At 35.1% G+C, this 18082-nt stretch overlaps 1 long non-coding RNA gene across 1 annotated transcript in view; it reads right to left on the reverse strand.

The window, feature by feature from the left end:
* Nucleotides 1-373: 373 nt before the first annotated feature.
* The window catches only part of LOC128202452 (uncharacterized), a 39548-nt gene continuing 21839 nt past the window's right edge, over nt 374-18082 (reverse strand). Inside the window, exons 2-3 of the long non-coding RNA XR_008253791.1 lie at nt 1686-1778; nt 374-569 (exon numbers count right to left, since the gene is read on the reverse strand). This is a non-coding gene — a long non-coding RNA (uncharacterized LOC128202452). The remainder of the gene's footprint in view (nt 570-1685; nt 1779-18082) is intronic.

Below are 18082 nucleotides of genomic sequence, written 5' to 3' on the forward strand. Positions count from 1 at the left end.
AACGGCACCTCGGTCAGCTCCTCGAGGCAGCACTGCACACCGAACTTGTATCGCATTAAATAAATTATATTCTTCTTCGTCTAAAATGAACGCCATACAGAGACGCCGCCAACATCGGGCCGCGTATATAAATGTGCCTAATATAATCACACATAAATGTATACTATAGCTGACGATACAACTATATTAATAAAATGTAAAAATAAAGATCCTAGAAACACAAATTAATGCAGAAAATAATTTAAAAATTAATTTAAATCAATTTGGCACATATCATTCAAAATCTGTGAAAATGAATATAAATTATCAAAATCAACCAGTGGAATTAGTGGATAGTGTCAGATTCTTAGGATCTGTAGATAGACATTGTCCAGATACAAACACACCACACCAACACAAACACTTCACTTCACATGTGTGTTAATAACAACGCACTTGTAAATGAATTTGGTAATATTTAAAAATATACTAATCAAGTAAAATATGGAGTGATTATTTTGGCATCAGGGTTGCATCGCCTTCGAACGGGCGTGTCGTGGCACAGTCGCATAGCTGCCGGAGTCATTAGTCTGCAAATGAACGGTCCGTGGTTAATGACGCCCAGGTATAAGTATACGTCAAAACATTCTTCAACTATCCAGAAAAAAGTAAGTATAAGATAATCCAAAATTACATTTGATACTTTTCTAATTTTCTATGGAAATGAGGTAATCTTTTAATTAAAATCACATGTCTGTGAAGCCACAGAAATGTTGAGAGGACACTGGACAAATATTGGATGTGGCTGTCAGTTCATCAATTTATAGGAAACCATAAAAGCGCTGTCATGTTTTAACTTAACACGTTTAGGTAAGTAACATAGATAATGACAGGACTATGAGCAAATCATATAACGTTAAGCTAAGTCGAAAAGATTATGATTATCTAGAAGGTTATGGTGATTGCATCATAATTTGTCATTCATTAAACAACATTAAGCCATCAAGATTTGACACAGACGTAATAAAATTTACTGCTGCAATTATTATTCCTTTATAACAAGAGAATTGTCGATTTTCTCATTATTTTATATCCAACTCTCACTGGCAAATACCAGAGCGGAGATATCTATGGAGTTGTTGTAAACCACCAGTTGTGCTTTATGGCTTATATAATGGTAAAAGAAAAGCTCAAATAATCATTCTATTACCAATTTTAACTATTCATTCCACATCGGCTATTTCAGATTATAACTGATGGACGCAAATAATTTTTCTAATTCAAATATTTTTTCTTAATTAAAACGATAACAGTAGAAATAGAGTTAATTTGATAAGTGGTCACCGCATACCATGAACACTTACAAATATCTATACATTGATTATCCTTGATTGTGTACTCAGTAGTTATATTGTCATAACTTACTGTTCAAAAAGAAATCGAAGAATATTTGGTGACAGAAATTAGATAGATTTAATGGAAATAATAAATTTAACTTCCGGTCTAATTTATGTGTAATTATATCGAGAAAGCTCGATTCACTCGCTCTGATTTCGGGACCAATTCGGGATCCTTAATCATGAGCGACTGTGACGAGAGCGAGGACCTGACTAAGTTAGCTTGCGACAGATTTACTAAAGCAGACGACTTTATTTAAAGTTCTCTTTGGTATTCTTAAGTTATAATATCAAAAAATGAAAACTTACAAAGCTGGCTATCGATTCACAGGCGGCAACAGGCACCGGCCAGTCATTATATTGATTACCCACCGCATTGGGCTCAGGCAAATCTTCACATTTCTGCAATAAATAATATTAAATATAATTTATTATTCTAAGAATACGAACACATATAAAAGGATGTTTGCAATTTTAATTGTAAATCTGTGCCAACTAATTATTGAAATAAACAATAATTACAGATTACTTCTAGAGATCGTCCTTCGCGTGTTGCCAGGTGTGTTGTTTGTGCGAATACGATCTCCTTCACAGTTGATTAATTTGGATAATATAACATATATATATATATATATATATATATATATATATATATTTTTTATATTTTATATATATATATATATTATTTTTTATTAAATTGCTGATAAACAATAATTATATTCTTAAAACTACAATATAAAAATTCTTTTTCATATATTTCTGAGTGTAAAAAAGAAAGCAGTATATAGAAGACAATTATGTACAACAATCACCAAGATAGATATTGCAAAATCGTGACTAATTACTTCGAAGATTCATAAATTAGCTATTTATAGGTAGTCTGTGAAAACATGAATCGAGTTATGTGCACGAACGCTCGCCAGATGTTTAAATGTTCACTACCTGTTACGTACTGCTCGTATCGTCTAATAAGCTAACAATGTTTGATGTACAGCTAGTTCGCTACTAGCTGAACTGACTGGTCGGGTCCTACGCTGAGATGGGAATGTTGGCGAGCAGCCAAATCATTCTAATCCGTTACCTTGAAACTTTTACGGTCTGCAAAGCTTCGCCCGTAGGGCCTCAGAGAAATCCAATAAAACAGATGTTCAAAGACAGCAAGATAGTAAATTATTGACTCGGAGTTAATCGGCACAGCAGTTTAATAACTATGAAGGTGTTGAAAAGAGATGTTGAGCGAGGCGATTATAGTAAAAAAAAACTAGTGGAACAAATGATACAGTTATTGATAGACGAGAAAGCCGAAGAAGCCGAGAGAGCAGACACATTACACAGCTGATCATATGCAAATCATATGCTCCATTTGTTGTCATTAATTTGTTACACTTTTGTAACATGAATGAGTCAATGAGTTATCAGCGGATGGTGATGGCGCCGGAGCCACGACTGATAGCAACTAATCGGTCAATACGAACTATGTTTAGCGTGATTGCGAGCTTCTGTCGCTCAATAAAATTTAAATGTTTTACATTAAAATCCTAAAGAAATGTGTCATTATTTGCCTCAAATATGTGAGAGAAAATCTTGATTTGGTTAAAACCAGCCATTATCTATAATATTAACAACCATGAACAATTTTCCCCGAGTTTCATTTTCCCATAACACGGATTTCCTATTGTCAGGTACGAGGAAAGATGCTAATATAAGTATTCTCAGAATCACGTCACGTTTTTAAAGTAAGTGGTGTAACCTCCATAACCCGAGAGAATGTTGAATCTGGGATAATCGGCCGTAATCTCAAGTTACACCTGTTAATGTTGTTGTATCATATAGACTGCTTTCTGTTAATTAAAATAATTTATTATTAATTTTTTTAACGGAGATCAGTTTGCTTGCGGGGATCGTATAAATATAGTAGTGGGTAGGTATTATGATGAAAGTTCACAGAAGAGTATATAGAACTTTGAACTTCAAAGATCAGATGTAAAATAAAATACACTTGTACCACGATCTTTATGATATTTAAAGAAGTGATCTGCAGGAAAACTTGAACGCTTCAACAGACTAAACAAATGGCTCAGACAGAAAAAATTAATTATAACTAATGGCTTTATAATATTACATGGAACTTATTGAAAAGAAATAAAAGACTTTTTACTTATTTTAAAATAGAAAATAAGAATTGCTCATATGAAATAAATGTGAAACCAACAGCAAAGTAATTATGTGTTATTATATTAAGCGAGTGTACCAGCATTACGAGTAACAATATGAGAACGAGGCATGGTGGTAGTATCGGATTGTCGGCGACACACGTACAAATGCGCCATTTACTTAATTGCTGTTTTCCGCTGGTCACGCTCGACTCGACCAGTTTGGGTTGAACGATCAATTGAATAGTCTGGTGGCAAATGGCAATGATTAATTGTGTACGGAACAACGGAACCAATCAAGGCAATGGTAACCACGTGCGATTACAAAGACTAGGTTTCGGTATTTTTCAATGTGTTCAGGATTACTACATGAAACCTTCTTCTTTGAGTTGCATCCCTATTGGAGGTTGGAAAACATAAGGGCAATCTTAATTTTTGAAGCGGCTGCTCTGTAGAGCGAGGTGCTATAGTTAAACTACTCTCGCAGATTCTTTAACCAGGAGGGCCGCCTCCTTCCGGCATTTCTTTTACCAGCAATCTTGCCTTAGATGATTAGCTGGAATATTCTGTATTTATCATTGTTCATGACGTGACCAAAATACGACATTTTCCAACGCCTAACGGTGTTCATAAGCTCCAACTTTTTCCTAATCTATTTATATATTTATAGGATTACCAACATAAGATACAGCTAAACATTTCAATACAATACACTGGTAGATTAGATCTAACTGTTCTTACATTTATAGGCAACCACAGCATGCCTTGAGTTTGATAAACATTAAAATATAATTAAATTATTAAAAGTCATTATATAAGTAAAAATATTAACAATATGAATAATAATATAATATAATTAATGGAAATTGTATTTAAATTATTATAAATTATAAATAAATATAATGTAATGGCGAGGTACATCAACATTTTAATTGATCCATGAACACAGAGTGACAATCGTTGTGAATATCAAGTTCAGGCTTGGTTTTTATAATATCGTTGTACAGACGCGTTATGCGGACGATAGGTGATTCGCGAGCCAAGTTTGTTCGGCAAGCTGCATTTTTAAATAGATTGCAACGATGCCGCGGCACTCTAGTTGGTACATTGTAATCAAGTTTCCTCAGTATAATCCTACCTAATACTTCAATATTTGCGACTCGGTCACGCCAAAAGATTTCCAAAATACGAGAGTATGCCCATATCGCAAAAGCCTTCAGCTTCTCCATTGTTCAAAAGGGGGGTAAAGAGGTTTCTTCAGGGTTGGCAACGCACGCGTAATACCCCTGGTATTGCAGGTGTTCATAGGCTATGGTAACCACTTACTATCAGGTGGGCCGTAGGCTTGTTTGCCACCTCAGTGGTATAAAAAAAATTGTGTTCTGTATGAGAGGAGTTCATGCCCCTACGCTATACTACTATATAATATCACTCGGAATATATTATTCTGTCTTTATCATCTACTTAGACATTGTTCTTTTATTATCCTATCATGTAACGTCAATAGCATCGTATATGATACCAGATTATCTGTACCTTTATGAAAAAAAAATCATCGATTTAAGTTTATATCAATAATTATATTCAATTCCCTTGAAAGTTTCGTGAGATGTCTAGATAGTGGTAATTTTATAGTAGTTTTAGGTAAGTTTATGTCTATTTGCATTGAGCGAGTAAGCACTTTGAAACAAAGTTAAGAATATCAACAGATGTTTATGTGGCAGTCTGGTAGCAGTTTATCGGTATAGATTCACGTCGCAGTAGCAGGCTCACTAGCGTAACACAATCATCAACCGAGCGTGCACTGAGACCAATCGATCACTTACGCTGTGTCTCACTTAGATTAAACAAAAGAACGCTGAGACAGCTTAGCAATCGCTCTCTAAAGCGCTTAGCGAAAAATTGGCATTTTAGGATCCCGCTGGGCGCCCTTAAATATACACTATACGGAACAATTGAAAAAATCTTCGACAACAATAAATTGCACAAAAGCAGAGCGAGAATTTCAGAATCAGGATCGATTTATACACTAGAAAAAGGGCGCATATTAAGGTCATCAAATACTATATTGTTCCAAACATGTCTCACCGTTTCCGGCATTCAAATGGACCGCATATACGGCGCGGCGTAGTGTCGTCATGTGTTCGTAATCAATTATGCTACACATAGTGACTGTTTGTGAGACCTCAACTATAAACGGAGATTCAACACTTCTCATAGTGGCTATTATATTCAGTACGCTACCGTATATTTTATACGATTATTATAAAACTGCCATTTGATTTCCACCATTATTAATATGGTACACAAAAACGCTGTCGACCGACTGTGACTAAGTGCCAAATTATAGCTGCGCAGGTTGATGTCTGTGACATTAGATTTGTACGTTGACTAAAAAATTTCGTCAGTACAGATGCAGTGAAGCTATTATTTTGCAGGTATGTCATTTTTGCTGTATAATCAATACTCCACATTAGAGGACCGATGCAGAATGCTAAGTTGATAACATTAATAAAAGTAGCTTTTATTTCAAAGCAGCGTGTTATAGATTCAATAAGAAAAACACATAAAAGAAAACGTGCCTCGGATTCGTGTTACCGCCTCTATCGGCAGGCGACGAAGCAAAAACGTTTACCATAAACCAGTAAGCAATATCGAACTCTATTATTATAAACTGTGAGTCGCATTTGTTCGATATGGTCTAATTTGAAGATTGAAATCTCGTTTGACATTGAAGCGAGAACAAGAACCAACATTGACGTTGCTCGGCATCGAGTTATACAAACCGGCGCAATAAAAGCGTATCTTCTTTAATCGGAATTGAATGAGGAATTAACAGCAACTCTTGTCGTGTTCACCTTAACATGTATACATAACTTGTGCCTAAATCTAAACGATAACTCTGTTATTTTTTTAAACATAACGCGTGTGCGACATGATCTTATATTATTATTACACAAGACGACTAATCAGAAAGCTTGAAACTCGACGCATTAAAATTGCAGGCAAAAATAGTAGCACAATGAGCTTCATAAATATTAATTTATTGCCCGTTATTTATGATTGAATATGAATAAACCGAAATATGTTTACATCAATTAATATCCATATTTTTTAATAACACAAAGGTGGCAAACAATCATATAGCCCGTCTGATGGTAAACTGGTCACTGTAGCCTATGGACGCCTGCAACGCCAGCAGTGTCACGTGTGCGTTGACGACCAATAAGAAACTTTGCAACGCCATTATTGAAGAACCCCATACTGCAATTTCTAGAGAAAACCTCGGATGGGAGCTCGTAGGAGAAAATTTCTCTGAAACCGCACTGTAAAATACTTAGTAGTTTTGGCGTAGTAACGAAGACACAAATAAACAAATAATAAAAAGCACATTTGTAAAGGAAAGGAAATAACCAACAAGTGTGAAGTTACGTCGCTAATTGAGATTGAGCATGGTACCTGCTGAATAATGCATATTTTACACTACACCTACGAGAAACATATCACAACTCGTTTACTTATTGTTTAATAATAAATTTATTAAAACTGCAACTATTGAAAGGCAGTAAAAAAGGTTTTATGTAAGTATATTTATCGATAGGAATCATTATACTCTTACCTTGATCGCAACTATTTGACATAAACACGTTATTACTGACTTGACAAAGCACACACGACAACTTTTACTAGAATTCAGATTTCAAGTTAATAATGGATTGGATTGACGAAGTTAAAAAGTTTAAAATATCTCTAAAAAAAAATATTTAATTACAAAAAGTTATTATATACACTACAGGAATTTTTCAATGAAAAAATTTAATTGTATTTGTACCTATTTGTTTCAATGTAATAATGTTTTATTTATTTTATGTTAATCGACGATACATATATATATAATGTAAAAATTTAGTTATATACTTTATGTAATATTTATTAATGTGATCGCTGTGCCCTTCCAGGGTTCGTGTTGATTCTTTACTTTTAATAACTTGAGACCTATATTGTTACAACATGTAATAGCAATAAATTATTGAATTGAATTGAATAACATAAGGTTATTCTTACAGTAAAGACGTACTGTTTTTATATTTATATATATCCACTCACTCCATATACTTATTAATATTAATAATGGAATATTATGAAAACAAATCAACAGCGGTGGCGCGTACATTTCTCGTTGCTCCGTCAATGATTACAACAGCCGACAGACAGTTTGAAGGTTTCTAAATCGGGGTGATATATTATGATTGACTGTAATATATGTTATATATTATGGCTGGTAAAGTTTTGTGACACTCGCCTAGATACGTATAACTGTTACCGAGTTTAACATGTGGCATATTGGTCTCTGTTTATTTATCTGACCTAGATTGTTGTTATTTTCAAAATTGGTCATTCAAAAATAAAATATTATATATACTAAACAATAACATTAGAGAATAACACATTTTTTTTAAATATTTGTTTATTTTATTAGTAGTCCCTTTTAATAAAAAAAAAAAAATAAACTGTCATTTAAAAGATTAAGTAAAAATCCAGAGACTATCTATAAGATAAAGGTATGTCTTTTATATAATTTGGAAAGGGAAACAAGCCCCCAGCACTGCTGATGGGAAGTGGATACATGCTTTTTTTATACAACTTAGAATGGCAAACAAGCTGACGGCCCACCTGATGGAAAGTGGTAACCGTCGCCTATAGACATGAGCAGTACCATGGACATAACAGAGTGTACTGTTTCGCCCATGATACCCCCATGCGTTGCCATTCCTGAGGACTCAGGTGTTATTCCTCTGTACCCTGTAAATACACGCCATATCCTACCCTTCAAACCGAAACACAGCCATGCAAACACAACTGCTTCAAGGTAGAAACACGAATGGGACAGAGGTACCCGCAATCGACTTTTGTACAAAGTCTCCCAAAAATTCATGAATTCGTTCAATCCTTGCACCTTATAAAAGGTATTATTATAATTAAAAAATCGCATATGATACCTATAGTGGTATTATTCTTATAATTTTTTTTTAATATATGATACGTTTTGAAAATTCATTATGGCAATCTCTGCTGTATACTTTTTTAAAATATATACGGAGCCTCATAGTTGTTAGGATGCGGATGTATGTAATCAGTAAACACTAACTACCGAAATGAATAATTTGCAAGTCATTACGCGTTCAATGTGAAAACTTGTGGAAAACACGGAAATGTGTTGATAAAGCGCTAACTGATGAGTCGGGAGTTCGCTAGTGTTGGCAAATTAGGGGCTAAATTGCGGAACAAAAGCACCACTGACGTACGCTTGAAAACAATGCTTAATGATGCAAATTAAAAAATGCTAAATAATAATGGTTTGTTTAAATCAGAGCAGTTGGCAACAAACAATTTTTTTTCGTATTTTTAAGAGCTAAATTGCATCATTCCTACATAGAGTTAGGACAAGTACCAGCAGCATTCTAAAAGTAATAGGCGAGAAACACAACTCGTCTATAATTAGGCATTTCATTCAGATGCTGATCTAGTCGGCTGGCTCACATTTGAGTAATTCACTTTAGTTGTATGCTTACTTTTTTTTACTAACATAATTTGTAAGAAAATTATTACTAACATAATGAACCAAATTGTAGTCTGAATCAAAAATGATTATAATTATAAACGATCTAACAGTCCACGTGATGGGAAGTGGCTAAAAAGTTGTCCATGAACACTTGCAACACTAGAAGTGTTACCAATGTGTTACCGACTTTTTTATGTATATGTATGTAAACCTGCTTGATGTTAAGTAATATTTACCTAATAGAGATACAAAATTCCACGTTCTAAATTCAAATTTGTATTAAAGAAATAAATAAAAAAAAAAACTAAAAAAGTTTCACCATCGATCGGTGACTATACTAGACAATATTGCTCGTAATTTTGTTTTTTTATACAACTTAGAATGTCAAACAAGCTGACTACCCACTTGATGGAAAGTGGTAACCATTGCCTATAGACATGAGCAGTACCATGGACATAACAGAGTATACTGTTTCGCCCATGATATCCCCCATGCGTTGCCATTCCTGAGGACTCATGATGTTATTCCTCTGTACCCAGTAAATTCACGCCATATCCCACCCTTCAAACCGAAACACAGCCATGCAAACACAACTGCTTCACGGTTGAAACACGAATGGGACAGAGGTATCCAAGCAATCGATTTTTGTACAAAGTCTCACTCTGGGAGTTATGATTGAAATAGGTGGTTTTTAAGGAAACCATGCGCTACCTGTTATGTATGCATATATGTATATGTAAATAGTATTAATTTAATGTATTCTAATGTAAGTATATTATAAGATTATTATAAGATCATATAGATCATAATGTACAATAATTGTCCATTGTATGTGTTATTAGTTTTATTATTAGTGTATAACAGCGTTATCTACGCTTAAGTACATAATTAATTAAAACAATAGAAAAGGAAGGGTATAATAAAACAAATATATTTTTAGATCAAATACAACACATATAATATAACACATACACACACACGCACACGCACACACACACACACACACACACACACACACACACACACACACACACACACACACACACACACACACACACACACACATACACGCACATACACGCACACGCACGCACGCGCGATCTTTGTTCTAATATTAAATCATATTTATTTTTACTCCACGCAACTACCTTTTACTTTGAATTGTCAATACTTTATATGGGGGGGGAACTGGTGTCTAAGATACAATTTACTACTTAGTTTAGGCTCCAGATCACCCACAAATTATGATACTTTTATTTTGTATAAAGTAAAATGTAATATTATTATACATTGTAATTTGTGGAGATGAATAAACTAATTTTTATTTTATTATTATTATATAATTTATAAATCAATAATGGACACGTCTGTTATTGTTTATCTACGCCAATTATCAATTTGTCACCGCATAATTATATTTCTGTTTTGCCAAAGGTTGATATGGAGAAAATGTTATACAGTATTAAGTCCGCCTTTTGTACCGATAATTTTTTATAACGTAGCCAATAAAGAATAAATAAATAAATAGAACAATCTAGTTGTGCGTGCTGTAAAGTCACATCCAATTTCGCGAAGTACTTTTGTATGATGATGTAACAAACGTACAATTTTTCCAAAAATTGTTGTTTTCGTTTCTATTGCTCTTATCAAGATCTCTCATAACATTTTTTTTAAATATCTCCCATGCAGAGATATCGCGCAGTTACAAATTTTATTATACTCGTATGTATCAGTGAGATTAGATCAATTTAAGCAATGTATTAAAAACAATAGACTGAGAGGAGGCCTATGTCCAGAAGTGGACGAATAATGGCTGAAATGATCATTAGAAACCAAAGTCCTCGGCACAGTTAATACTTTTTGATTTCGATTAAACTGACATCAAATTTTGTCCTTATTTAATATACAGACCACAAATACAAACACGTCGCCACAATGAAGCGCTGGTACATCAAATCATCGATCCTTAATTATTTTTATGCCTAATCAATATAATGATTACGTATTATATCTACATTAATTGTTGAACCTTATCGACGTGGTATGCAAATACTTTTAACGCGGGGGGAAAGGAATTGTTACCAACGGAATTTGACAGCCGCATTGCTAGCAATATGCCTTATTAGGTCGACCTCCACGTGATTCCCCCTGGAAACCATCGTGAACAATTCTTGTTGAATTCGTCACGATGGGCTAACTGACCTACTTCATCCTCGCCTATCATCCTTCACTGGTGCCCCGCCGGTGCATACCGATAGCGCTGGTGGGTTAACCATTTCATTATCATCCATTAAAAAAAAATACACACAATATATATTTACCAACAATGAATAAAATATATAATTGGCAAGGTATATACTCGTTATTCTAGATAGATAATAGAGTGACGTCACCGAGTCTTGTGACTGATAAGATGCCCGCTGTGCAAGCACTGCGATAACGGATGATTTAATTGAATTACTGCCTCGATGACATTTCTCGTCCAACTGTCATTGATAATCCTCGCATAATAAATAAACAATATCGGTATATCCGTGTGGCGGTCATTATATAAACATGCGACCAATATATTTGTCGAGGTGGGAGGGGGGAGGGAGAGGAGTTATTGTTAGTAATGGGGACTAACAGTGCCATTGCTAGCGATATACTTTTTTTTTATACCACTGAGGTGGCAAACAAGCATACGGCCCACCTAATGGTAAGCGGTTACCGTAGCGTATGAACGCCTGCAATACCAGAGGTATTACGCGCGCGCTGCCGATCTCTATGGGCTACACCTGGAAGCCAATGTGCTGAATTCTAGGTGTTCAGGTGTATTTATCATGATGAGCTAACTGGCCTGCTTTTACATTTTATTCTATCATCTCTTACTGGTACCCCATCAATGTATACCGATAGTGTCAACGGGGTTATCATTTCATTAAAAAATAGAGCTATGTGGTAATATTAGGTCGGTATCCTCGCGGTTTCTTTCCCCATGGAAACTTATTAGATCCTTGTGAATAGGCCAAAACTATATCTTTATTTATCATCCCATACTGACCGCGCCATATATCTACAGAATATGTACGGTTTAGGTTTGCATCGGTTGAGAGGTATGGGGTGCAGTAAGTCGGCAATGCCGCTATAATCCAAGGAGCGACAGGAACCATGCATCAAAAAAGTTACGCCAGACTCTTCCCAGGACAAGCAGAGTCAAGTAATCAAGTACTCTATCCTTTCATACAACCTTTAGACTTTAACAACACTTCCATAACTCATCCGTCGCGTGTATACCAGTATGGACTCGAATTTATCACCATTACAATTTTAGTGTTGTTTGTCAAATTTTCGTTATGGTTTGCCCATTTGGAGAGGATGGATGAAAGAATAATTACGAAAGAGATAAATCGAGCAAGAATGAATGGAGATGTAGGTAGGGGCCGCCCTAGACGGACGTATGTTGATCAAATAGGCGACGTGCTGAAGAAGGGCCAAATTAAATGTACCCGTAACCGGCGAGCGTGTATAAAAGGTTGATGAGTGTGGAAGAAGCGAAAGAGGTTTGTTTGAATCGAAGCATTTGGCGTTCCGTTGTTTCTGCCTACCCTAATGGGAGACAGGCGTGACAGATAGATATATATATATATATATATATATATATATATATATATATATATATATATATATATATATATATATATATATATATATATATATATATATATATATATATATATGTATGTACAATTTTAGTGGTGATAATTTATAAAGTACCTACAGCCAGCAGTGATCAAGAAATAAATATAATATAATCTAAACAATAAACACGTTATAATGTTACTCTAATTAACAATTGTCGATTAAGGTTCGTTGTGTACACGGCACGGTTGGCTGACTGCTTGTTACTTGCACGAGTTGCAAACCTTCACTTTCCCAATATGTGGATACATTCGGTATGTTTCATACACATTTTTTTACGTTGCAGGGCGTGGAAAATAAATGTGGCTCCCCACCACTGGCTGTGTTCAGAGTATTATAGGGTATTAGATCTCGAAGTATGTACTATGAAAACAAAGTCATTAGCATCCTAGCCAGTAGTTGCCACGCTTGGCAGGCGGGTTGGCAACCGCAGGTAGGCCTCACTGATGTTTTAAGAGGGACGCTGCTGACCATCCCTCAAGCATAAAGTTCTCTTAGTCGTCTCTTACGACACTCATGGGAAAGGAAAGGATAGCCTATTCTATGCCGGGACCACACGGCGCCTATAGAATACCAGAGAAAAATTTCAAAAAACCAATAAAAACATTGTTGAAAGTAAAAAAAAAAACACTGACACTTACTAAATAAGTACTTAAATGATATTTTTGGTAATGTATAATAAATCAACGCCAAATTTGCTAATCGGGACGGTCATGATACATCTCAAAACGCGGGGCGCTCTTAAAATAACTAAATATTATCGTTTAAAAACCAGTTAATAACCGTTATAGCTCGAGCTCTATTAAAATATCATGAAATGTTTACTACACTACATAACAGTCTGCGCTATGACTCCTATGACTGACGAATTGAACGGGTCAACGGCACTAACATCTAGATGTTATCTGCCAAGGAAATTTATTTGCGCATTTTAATGTCACCATGCAAACAATAAATAAATTGCAAATAGGTACATTTTGTATGAACAAGAAAAAATATCAAAACATAGAAGTGTATGTATATTAAGTCCTCAACATTCAAAATATGCCAAAAGAATTTATATTTTAATCTTTTAGTGTAATTACTAAAACTCAAAATCGCCTAATGTTTTTTTACTATATGATCTAATTCTAGTAATTTTAGTTTATACCAAATACTGTAATATAAAATGGATCAGAAAATATTATTGGTAATCGACAATATAGGTAGCGGAGTAACATCTTGTAAAAAAAAAAAGAACAAACAATAAAATGTAGAAGGAAATAAATCAGAGGGAGACTTTGTACAAAAGTCGATTGCTTGAGTACCTCTGTCCCATTCGTGTTTCTACCGTGAAGCAGTTGTGTTTGCATGGCTGTGTTTCGATTTGAAGGGTGGGATATGGCGTGAATTTACTGGGTACAGAGGAATAACCCTTGAGTACTGCTCATGTCTATAGGCGACGGTTACCACTTTCCATCAGGTGGGCCGTCAAATTGTTTGCCATTCTAAGTTGTATAAAAAAAAACGAACGATAAAAAAATACCCTTGACAACTCTATGGTCTATGGCCTATTGCAATTTATTCCTCTCTTAGATTTTATCGCACATAAAAGCTAGTTTCCAACAAAAGTAAATTAGTACAAAACTAAAACTATTATTATATGTAAGAAGAAATGACCATAATTGGTGCAGAATTGGCAAAAATATCGTGTATGATACAAAAAAAATATACAATCGAATTGAGAAGCTATTCACTTTTAAATTGGTTGAAAATAAAGCGTAACAGTACTTAACACAGTGTATTCTAGTCAGAGATCTAGGATGAACTGCGGCCAAGTTCATTGACACGCATGATTTGACTGCGCGCGCGCATCTAGGCACCGTACCGCAGCAGGCGTCCCCGCGTCACCGAAAGAGTTTTCACAACTCTTTCGGTGCACTATCGTAATCTATTTATATTTCTATGTATTAATTATAAACATTCAACTATATTTTAACACAACAAATGGAATATTGCGCTCTATTTTAAATGAACATTGGGTTGAATAAACGAGGTGAATTTCGCTGTAGGCGCGTTTATTTAAAGACAATCGAACCATTTAGACAACACGACACATCTACGCTACAGTTATTCGTGAGGTAACGCCGTGTTTGTCTCACTTCATTGTAGCGTAAGAAATAATTAACTGATATATAAAACAAAGAAAGTTCCCAATTAAAATTTATTATATTTCGTAAATTTTACACGACTGCTGTTACTTTAAATGTTTAGGGTGGTTTCATAGGAACGCGGACAAAACGTGTCTGTGATATAAGCTTGTTATATACCATACTTGGTTTTATTAATACTATCCTAAGAGATGGCCAGAGATCTATTTCAATTTAGAGAGGAGGGACTTTTTATGCATGTAAGCGGGAAAAATAATTCATGGTCGTCAGGGGATGTAAATTGGGATCTTCTAATGGAACATTGATATGCTGAGTGGGAGTCCCATTTGGTACTCACTGAAGTAAATGTAATGAGAAATTTTTTTTTATTCAACTTAGAATGGCAAACAAGCTGACTGCCCACCTGATGGAAGATGGTAATCGTCGCCTATAGACATGAGCAATACCATGGACATAACAGAGTTATACTGTTTCGCCCATGATACCCTCCATGCGTTGCCATTCCTGAGGACTCAGGTGTTATTCCTCTGTACCCTGTAAATTCACACCATATCCCACCCTTCAAACCCAAACACAGCCATGCAAACACAACTGTTTCACGGTAGAAACAGGAATGGGACAGAGGTACCCAAGCAATCGACTTTTGTACAAAGTCTCCCTCTGGTAATAAAATAAAATGGCGAATATTTGTTATTATATTTATACCTAGTATTATTTTCATATTTACATGTAAGTACTTATGTTACGTTTTGTTACATTTACTTCACTATACACCAATAAAAGACTACAAATTGAGATTCCCAATTCTCTTGTATGTACTCGTAGATGTTAGTTTGTTATACAGTATTTTTGTAAATTTTTAGTCCATTTTGCTTCAATTCATTTTACAATCGATTTGGTTGACTACCTAGTTTCTTGCCAAGCAAAATAATTAAAAAGTTTAACGTAACCAATTTCTAGTAATTTATTTATCTATTTATATTTATTAGCGTGCCATATTTAAATCCGATAATTAAATAAATGTTAATTAAGGAAACAATACATCACATGGTATGTCCTCGTCACTATATTATTTGTAGTATGTTTAAAACTACGACAGAATTCGTCACCAAAAGCAAATTACGATTGATTACAAATCCCCTCGAAAGTACACAGAGTAAAGGACGATGTCATTGGAAACAAACGCACGTATTTACACGGTCATGTAATTTGCAACGGATTGTGGGCAGTTACGTGTAGCGAGATGCCTCGAGCCTCCAAACATGGCTTGGTTGTGGTGGGCGACAGACGCTGCAAGTTAATGTTCCGTTGAGGACGTCTCCTCTGCAAGGACATCGTGAAATATGTCTTTCGATTAGAATGTATACGTGGATCTGAAGCTTGAACCAAATATAGATGTTCTCTTAGAGATTCCTATGAACTGTATACTTTTGAACATGGTCATATGGTATTCCTACACTACTAGCAGCATTCATAAGCTCCTAGTCAGCATGTTATGTGATTTATGTGAATCTGATTTTTTTTACACAACTTAGAAAGGCAAACAAGCTGACGGCCTACCTGATGGAAAGTGGTAACCGTCGCCTATAGACATGAGCAGTGCCATGGACAGAACAGAGTATACTGTTTCGCCCATGATACCCCCCATGCGTTGCCATTCCTGAGGACACAGGTGTTATTCCTCTGTACCCTGTAAATTCACACCATATCCCACCCTTCAAACCCAAACACAGCCATGCAAACACAACTGCTTCACGGTTGCAACACGAATAGGACAGAGGTACCCAAGCAATCGACTTTTGTACAAAGTCTCCCTCTGGTATAATTAGGATACAAACAAAAAGCCAAAAGATAAGATAGGCAGCCAATTTTAAAATGGAAACAGTATCAAGTGACGACACAATACAGATAAACGTAGGAAAATCCTTCACTAGTACATGGTTCAAGAGCGTCTATGGGATATAAATAAGAAGTTATAACTGATAGGTACAAAGACAATGATTATTCAGTTGTTCTATCCTTAGATTATATAGATAGAGTGTCTCCATACAAATGCTTCGAGAAAAACGACTCAACTTTTTCATACAATTTTGCGTGATAAATAGTTACGAGTGATTCCTTTATAACTTCTATATTTATATTCTGCATCTTTTGAATGTGTAAACACTCATTTTATGTATTATATAATATATATAATAGTTTAAGATGTATTTTATGCGTAAATGTATAGAATACTGATAAAAAAAAAAAGAGTCAGCTAATTTCACAATTAGCTGACAAAAAATTGACCCGTTTTTGAGGCTCAATGCTTTATTTATATAATCTAAGGTATCTATATCATATGATTCTCGTCAAACAGGTAAAATGGCATCATATTTTTTCTTTAACACGTTGAGCGCCACGCGTATTTCTACAGCAATCCCGTTCAGGCCACGCGCGCCGCTTCGAAGCGCTGGTACTGCAGGAGCTGGTGTTTCCTATCGTAGTAGAAGGTAGTTTACGTTTGGAACGTGATTCCTATAAATTTTAAATAAATTTTCTGTAATTCCGTAAAATAGTGTAAAATTTTATAGTTCTCATGTTACACGCTGTCAGACACCGATGGCTGACGCGGCCTAAACGGAAAGTCTAGTGTCAGCCACCGATGGCTGACATGGCGCTCAACGTGTTAAATACAGACTCACAATATTTAATTTCCATGGCTCGCCAGTCCGAGTCGTAATCTGTAACCCCACCCCTGATATAGATATAATATTTGAAAACATAATTTTACAGCTCACAGATAATCTGGCCATTAGGTTCATCTTTGGTCTTCGTAAATATGATCACGTTTCTGCCTTTCGCAACCAGTTAAAGTGGCTTCCTATCCGACTTCGACGTGATATGCACATCCTTTCTTTCCTTTATAACATACTTAATAACCCCAATTCTCCTTCGTACCTCCGCTCTCGATTTAAATTATACCACCACCAATTTCAGTCCAGGATTCTCGACCTACCTTTGTGTAGAACACATTTTAAACCGTATCGAGCTGCCCAATTATGGAACAAACTCCCTTAATCAAGAGAGTTATATTTAGAAAAGGAGAAGTTACATTTTCTTTCCTTTGAGTCATAATTTATTTATTTTTATAATTTTGCTTTGAAATCATATATAAGT

Source organism: Galleria mellonella, unplaced genomic scaffold (assembly GCF_026898425.1).
Source record: "Galleria mellonella isolate WM207_F2 unplaced genomic scaffold, CSIRO_AGI_GalMel_v1 utg962, whole genome shotgun sequence".
Classification (NCBI taxonomy): domain Eukaryota; kingdom Metazoa; phylum Arthropoda; class Insecta; order Lepidoptera; family Pyralidae; genus Galleria; species Galleria mellonella.